We start from the raw sequence: 8,309 nt of genomic DNA on the forward strand, positions 1-8,309 counted from the left end.
CAGCCCTTCTGCAAGGGTTCGGGACCCCCTATTGGATAAAAGTTGTTGTTCATTTGCTGAATCAGAAGAAAGCCCTGTGCCCAGTTTAAACTCCGCCTTTTTATACCAAAAGCCATTTCTCTGTCAGTCTCTGGAAAATCCAGTTTGAACCACTCTATGCAAACCTCCTCAGGGCATGGTACCTCACTGGAAGTGTTCACAGCCTGCGTTATTCATCTTAATCACCCCCACACTCGCTCTTTTTATTTCCTGGAGAAGCAGTGTTAACCCTGACCCACTGGAGTTGCACACGATCCCTGGCTCACAGTGACACAGAAACCATTCATAAATTTAAAACTATATGGTCCCCAACAATACTGTGTACTATTCAATATCTGTCACATCTATCAGAAATGTCTTCCACTGTAGGTAACTGCAGCCTGTGATCAAGCAAGTCACGACTGAACCTTCTCTTGGATAAACTAAATGGATTGAGATTGAGTTTCTTCCTATAAAACTTGCTTTCTAGACCTTAAATCACTCTTGTAGCTCTTCTCTGAACCCTTTTCAATCTTTCAAACTTTCATTTTTGAAGTGTGGGTACCAGAACTGAGTCACAATATTCCAGTAATGGTCACACTAATGTAATATATGGAGTGTAATAACACCTTCCTATTCTTATTTGATATTTTCCTGCTTCTACATCCAAGGATTGCATTTGCCCTCTTAGCTATGGCATTGCACTCGGTGCTTAGGTGCAACTGCCAACTCCAATGACCCCTAACTTGTCTTCAGTGTTGCTCCAGTCCAAGATGCAGTCCCCCATCTTGTGTGATCTACATTCCCTGTTCATAAATGTATGACTTTACATTTGGCTGTATTAAAACGCATGTTGCTGGAAAAAGGCCTATTTTATTAAGTGACCCAGCTTGGTCTGTAATACTCACTTGTTCCCATCATTTAAAATTCCCCCAATTTTTGTATCATATGCAAATTTTACTAATAATGATTTTATATTTTCTTCCAGACAACTGATAAAACTATTTAATAGAATTGGGTCAAGAACAATCCCAATGGGACCCCACGAGAAAACACCCCCTTTAGATGACAATTTCCCATTTACAGTTTTTACGATCTATCAGTTAACTAGTTCTTAATCTATTTAATATGGGCTACATTGTATAGTGTTAATTTTTTTTACAATGTCATTTGTGACTAAGTCAAATGTCTTAAGAAGTTTAAGTACGTTATGTGAACAGTTTCCTTTATTAACCAAAGGACCTTTATTGTGATCTCATCAAAAAAGACATTGTTTGACAAGAGCTATCTTCCATAAAACCTTGTTGATTGGCATTAATTATGCTACCATCCTCTAATTCTTGACTGATTGCATCCCATATCAGCCTTTCCATGATTTTGCTCAGAATCAATGCCAGACTACAGTTACCTGGGTCATCCAGTTTGCCCTTTATTAAAAATTGGCACAACATTAGATTTTCCCCCTAGTCCTCTGGAAGTTCCCCAGTGTTCCAGGATTTGTTTAAAATCAACATTAATAGTAAGCTATTTTAATACTCTTGGGTGTGAGTTATCTGGTCCTGCCAATTTAAAAATGTTTAATGTTAATAGTTGCTGTTTAACATTAGGTTACTGTGCTGTGCCGGTACCATCACTAGGTTTAAGAGAAGGTCCCAGTTAGAAAGCCCATCTCTAACCAATGACCATTTTTATGCCCCCAAATTCCTTCATTACTCTAAAATGACTGCAGCAAATAGTAATATCAGCAATGTTTGCTGTACAAGCAAATATGATACAGGGGCATAGTAGTAACTGCAACACAGAATCAAACATCATGTTAGATCATTCAGTCCACTTATTCCCAGGGAAATTCTCCAGTCTCTACTTTGTATTTCTGATCTCTATTCTGAATAAGCAAAAATCACTCCACCCTGAAATGGATGCTGCAGACCCTGGCCTGCTTAGTGAAAACCTAGGATTTCTAAAATGGTTCCCTGGCAAAAAGCCAGGTATGTGTGTACTGTATGTGGATAGGCAAAATCACAGCTCTGAGGTAAAAAGAACAGGAGTACTTGTGGCACCTTAGAGGCTAACACATTTATTTGAGCATAAGCTTTCATGGGCTACAGCTCACTTCATCGGATGCATAGAATGGAACACAGAGTAAGAAGATATATACATACAGAGAATAAATGACAACAGTGAGCATGTGCAAGATTGGTGGCTATTGAGTAAGGCATGACAGAGATATCAGTTAATTTATTAGCTAGTTGGTCATAGCCCACTCATACTGGTCACAACTTGTTTTAAAGGCAAGAGCTGTCAGTCATAATTCTGAGGTAATGGTTGGTACTGTGCATGTGCGAATGGGGTAATTCTTAAGGGTATGTAAGGAAGTCCAGGAGAGTGTAAAAGGCCAGACAAAGAGCAGAGCAGTCAGTTGATGGGGAGAGAAGAAGAAGATCTGGACTGGAGAAAGAGAAAGATATTTGCTGACTTCCAGTTCCCCGTCATCTTCTGATCAAAGAGAAAGCTGCTGTAAAGAAGTCAGAAAAGCTGCTGTAGAGAAAAAGAGAAGAAAACTGGAGCAGAGCAAAGCTGACTGACCAGAAGCTGAACAACGACAATGATTAAAGATTTTAAAAGCAGTAACTGATTTTAAAGGGATACCAATGGATTTATAAAGTCAGCTTGCCAGGTTTTGGTATAAATTTTAGTATAGTATAATTTAGTATAGGATTTAATGTGTATGCTTGGAATGTGTGTGTTAATTGTATTTTATTTATATAAAACAAAGTAATTTAAGAATTGCTGTCAGCAATTTGTTGCAAACTGGCCACTTGTAACAAACAAATCACTTCACTTAGAATCATTTGAATTATATGATACTGTAATTTGAATGTTCTTTAACTTGGAATAAGGGATTGGTGTCAGGGATTTTATCTTTTTGAGGATTTTTTAGATCATATTGTAGTAGGGATTATTACTTACATTAATAAAAAATACTTTGTTTTGGAAAGAATACTGCCTGCATCAATTACTTTATCGGGGGAGAGGGGAGGGTTATATCCATGTCCTTTAGTGTTTCCTTAACCCAAGGGAAGAACAGACTAAGGCGGAGATAGGCAGGTTATTATAGCAGTGTCCCAAAATCTAAATTTCAGGGTAACACACTGGGTCCTACATTGCATTTCACCTTTTTTAAAAAGTGTGTGTTGTGAAGTCTCCTGAAAAGTGTGCATTTGGGGCTCAGTACAATTCCCTTAAAGTCAATGGAAAGACTCCCATTGATTATAATGGGACTTAGCCCTGGTCTACACTACAAGATTAGGTTGAAGTTAGCAGCATTAGATCGATTTAACCCTGCACACATTCACACAACGAAGCCATTTTTGTCGACTTAAAAGGCTCTTAAAATCGATTTTTGTACTCCTCCCTGACAAGGGGATTAGTGCTGAAATCGACATTGCCGGGTCAAATTTGGGGTAGTGTGGACACAATTTGACAGCATTGGCCTCCGGGAGCTATACCAGAGTGCTCCATTGTGACCGCTCTGGACAGCACTTTCGACTCAGATGCACTGGCCAGGTACACAGGAAAAGCCCCGGGAACTTTTGAATTTAATTTCCTGTTTGGCCACCGTGGCATGCTGATCAGCACAGGTGACCATAGAGTCTCAGAATCGCAAAAGAGCTCCAGCATGGACTGAACGGGAGGATCTGATCGCTGTATGGGGAGATGAATCCATGCTATCAGAACTCTGTTCCAAAAGACGAAATGCCAAAATATTTGAAAAATATCTCCAAGGGCATGATGGACAGAGGCTACAACAGGGACCCGCAGCAGTGCCACGTGGAACTTAAGGAGCTCAGGCAAGTCTACCAAAAAACCACAGAGGCAAACACCCACTTGGGGTCAGAGCCCCAGACATGCCGCTTCTATGATGAGGTGCATGCAATTCTAGGGGGTGCCCCTACAACTATCCCACACCTGTACGTGGACTCCTGCAAGGAAGTCTCACACAACAGGGATGAGGATTTTGGGGATGAGGAAGATGATAGCGCACACGAGACAAGCGGAGAAACCGTGCTCCCTGACAGCCAGGAACTGTTTATCACCCTGGAGCCAATACGCTCCCAAGGTTGGCTCCCAGATCATGAAGTCGGAGAAGGTGCCTCTGGTGAGTGTACCTTTTGTAAATATAATACATGGTTTAAAAGCAAGCGTGTTTAATGATTGATTTGCCCTGAAGACTTGGGGATGCATTCACAGCCAGTACAGCTACTGGAAAAGTCTGCTAATGTGTCTGGGGATGGAGTGGAAATCCTCCAGGGACATCTCAATGAAGCTGTCCTAGAGGTACTCCCGAAGCCTTTGCAAAAGGTTTCTGGGGAGGGCAGCCTTATTGCATCCTCCATGGTAGGACACTTTACCATGCCAGGCCAGTAGCACATAGTCTGGAATCATTGCATAAGAAAGCATGGCAGCGTGTGGTCCCCGTGTTTGCTGGCATTCAAGCAACATCCGTTCTTTATCTCTCTGTGTTATCCTCAGGAGAGTGATATCATTCATGGTCACCTGGTTGAAATAGGGGAATTTTATTAAGGGGACATTCAGAGGTGGCCGTTCCTGCTGGGCTGTTTGCCTGTGGCTGAAAAGAAATCATCCCCGCTGTTAGCCATGCGGTGGGGGGAGGGGTGAAGCGATCATCCCAGAGAATTGTGTTTGTGTGGGGGGGGGGTTTAGTTGGGTTTGTGCTACACGTTAACCTGAAAACATCAGCCCCTCCTTTTAAATGGCCAATGTGTCTTTTTCAATTTTACTCTCCCTTTTTTCCCTCCCGCAGCTGCAAATGTTTCAACCCTGCCACTAGCATCTCCGTCCCAGAGGCTAGTGCAGATAAGGCAAAAAAACTGCACTCGTGATTAAATGTTCTCTGAGCTCATGCAGTCCTCCCGCACTGAAAGAGCCCAGCAGAATGTGTGGAGGCAAACAATGTCAGAGTCCAGGAAAGCACAAAATGAATGCGAGGACAGATGGCTGCAGCAACAGGAGACGTGGCGGCAACAGGATGAGAGGAGGCAGGATGCAATGTTGAGGCTACTGGAGGATCAAACTGATATGCTTCGGCATATGGTTGAGGTGCAGGAAAGGCACAGACCGCCACTGCAGCCCCTGTGTAATCAACCGCCCTCCTCCCCAAGTTCCATAGCCTCCTCACCCAGACGCCCAAGAACACGGGGCGGGGAGGGGAAATCCACTGCCACTCTGCTCTCCTGATGGTCTCGCAGGTCCTCTATATGACCGTCGTCATCTGCCTCTTCTGCTGCAACTCTGCTCGGCTGCTCTTGTCTCGCCATACCATGACAAGCGTGCAGCCTGCTCAGCTGTTGTGTCCCGGCAGCAGACGGTGCAGTAGGTTTGCAAAACTGGTCATCCAACCACCACTTCCCCTGCAACTCTGCTTTCCTGCAGACGCCATACCACGGCAAGCATGGAGCCCACTCAGATCACTTCAGCAGTTATGAGCATTGTAAACACGTCGTGCATTATCCTGCAGTATGTGCAGAACCAGAACCTGCAAAAGCAGGCAAGGAGGCGACGGCAGCGCGGTGATGAGAGTGATGAGGACATGGACACAGACTTCTCTCAAAGCATAGGCCCCAGCAATTTGGACATCCTCGTGGCAATGGGGCAGGCTCATGCCGTGGAACGCCGATTCTGGGCCTGGGAAACAAGCACAGACTGGTGGGACTGCATAGTGTTGCAGGTCTGGGATGATTCCCAGTGGCTGCGAAACTTTCGCATGTGTAAGGGCACTTTCATGGAACTTTGTGACTTGCTTTCTCCTGCCCTGAAGCGCAAGAATACCAAGATGAGAGCAGCCCTCACAGTTCACAAGCAAGTGGTGATAGCCCTCTGGAAGCTTGCAATGCCAGACAGCTACCAGTCAGTCGGGAATCAATATGGAGTGGGCAAATCTACTTGTGGGGGCTGCTGTGATCCAAGTAGCCAATACAATCACTGAGCTGCTGCTATCAAGGGTAGTGACTCTGGGAAATGTGCAGATCATAGTGGATGGCTTTGCTGCAATGGGATTCCCTAATTGTGGTGGGGCAATAGATGGAATGCATATCCCTATCTTGGGATCTGACGACCGTGGCAACCAGTATATAAACCGCAAGGGGTACTTTTCAGTGGTGCTGCAAGCACTGGTGGATCACAAGGGACGTTTCACCAACATCAATGTGGGATGGCCGGGAAAGGTTCATGGTGCTTGCATCTTCAGAAACTCTGGTCTGTTTGAACAGCTGCAGGAAGGGACTTACTCCCCAGACCAGAAAATAACTGTTGGGGATGTTGAAATGCCTATAGTTATCCTTGGGGACCCAGTCTACCCCTTAATGTCATGGCTCATGAAGCCATACACAGGCACCCTGGACAGTAGTAAGGAGCTGTTCAACTATAGGCTGAGCAAGTGCAGAATGGTGGTAGAATGTGCATTTGGACGTTTAAAAGCACGTTGGTGTAGTTAATGACTCGTTTAGACCTCAGCGAAACCAATATTCCCATTGTTATTGCTGCTTGCTGTGAGCTCCACAATATCTGTGAGAGTAAGGGGGAAACGTTTATGGTGGAGTGGGAGGTTGAGGCAAATCGCTTGGCCACTGATTACACGCAGGCAGACACCAGGGTGATTAGAAGAGCACAGCAGGGCGCGGTGTGCATCAGAGAAGCTTTGAAAACCAGTTTCATGACTGGCCAGGCTACGGTGTGACAGTTCTGTTTGTTTCTCCTTGATGAAAACCTGCCCCCTTGGTTCACTCTACTTCCGTGTAAGCCAACCGCCCTCCCCCCTTCGATCACCGCTTGCAGAGGCAATAAACTCATTGTTGTTTCAAAATCATGCATTCTTTATTAATTCATCACACGAATAGGGGGATAACTGCCAAGGTAGCCCAGGAGGGGTGGGGAAGGAGGGTTGGGAGGGTATTGGCTCCAGGGTGATAAACAGTTCCTGGCTGTTGGGGAGAATGGTTTCTCCACTTGCCTGCTGTGCACTATCCTCCTCCTCCTCCTCTTCCTCATCCCCAAAATCCTCATGCCTGTTGCATGAGACTCCCCCCTTGCAGGTGTCCATGGACAGGGATGGGGTAGTAGTCGGGGCGCTCCCTAGAATTGCATGCAGCTCATCATAGAAGCGGCATGTCTGGGGCTCTGACCCCGAGTGGCCATTTGCCTCTTTGGTTTTTGGTCAGCTTGCCTGAGCTCGTTAATTTTCACGCGGCATTGCACGGGTCCCTGTTGTAGCCTCTCCATCATGCCCTTGGAGATTTTGGCAAATATATTGGCATTTCATCTTTTGGAACGGAGTTCTGATAGCACAGATTCATCTCCCTATACAGCAATCAGATCCAGTGCCTCCTGTTTGGTCCATGCTGGAGCTCTTTTGCGATTCTGGGACTGCATGGTCACCTGTGCTGATGAGCTCGCCACGCAATCATGCATAATGAGGAAGGCAAAACTGTAAAAAAATCAGCAATTGAAGTTCAACTCTTCTCTGACACCACTCGTTATGTGTCTGTTGCTTAGGGGAGACTCATATCCCTCAAAAATGTGCTCACTGTAGTAACCTGAAAGCCAGGACATCTTTGTGCATCTGTGACAGAGATCTCCGCCTCAAGATGATTTTAGTGGAGAAGTCCCTTCAGCCTACCCCTCAGGGACCAAAACCAACACCAGCAGCTGGTTCCCCAAACAAAACCACTGCTAATGGGAGTGCTCAGTCTTCCAAAATTTCCAGGAATGAGCCACAACCTCTCCTTATAGGGACACTCCGAAACAGAAGAGGTCCCCAGCGAGGTAGCTATTCTCGGGGCTGAGCACTAGAATGAGCACCTCCGGTACCATCCCTCCGTGGACCTCTGCCAAGCCCCACCACACTGACACGGAGTCAAGGCACTCCTCCTCCATGGCACTGACCACCCCAGTGCGGGAGTCGGCACTGAGACTGATACCACTGGCAATGCTCCCAGTACTTGCACCAACTCGGTTGTCGGGACCAATGGACAGACCAAGAATGGTGCTGACCGTTTCAACAAAGGCTACCCACAAAACAGTCTCTGCAATGTCCTTATCTTCAACAGCTGCACCTGCTGGAACAGAAACAGGCGGCTCCACAACAGTTTCTTCAGCACAAGGACATAGCCATCTCTTGTGTGTTGCAGTCAGCTCTGCTTGGCACCGAGGGACCTCCGGGCCAAATAGCAGAGCATCTACCCACTTCACCTGCTCCCCATCCCATATCCAAT

Source organism: Caretta caretta, chromosome 2 (assembly GCF_965140235.1).
Source record: "Caretta caretta isolate rCarCar2 chromosome 2, rCarCar1.hap1, whole genome shotgun sequence".
Taxonomy (NCBI): Eukaryota; Metazoa; Chordata; order Testudines; family Cheloniidae; genus Caretta; species Caretta caretta.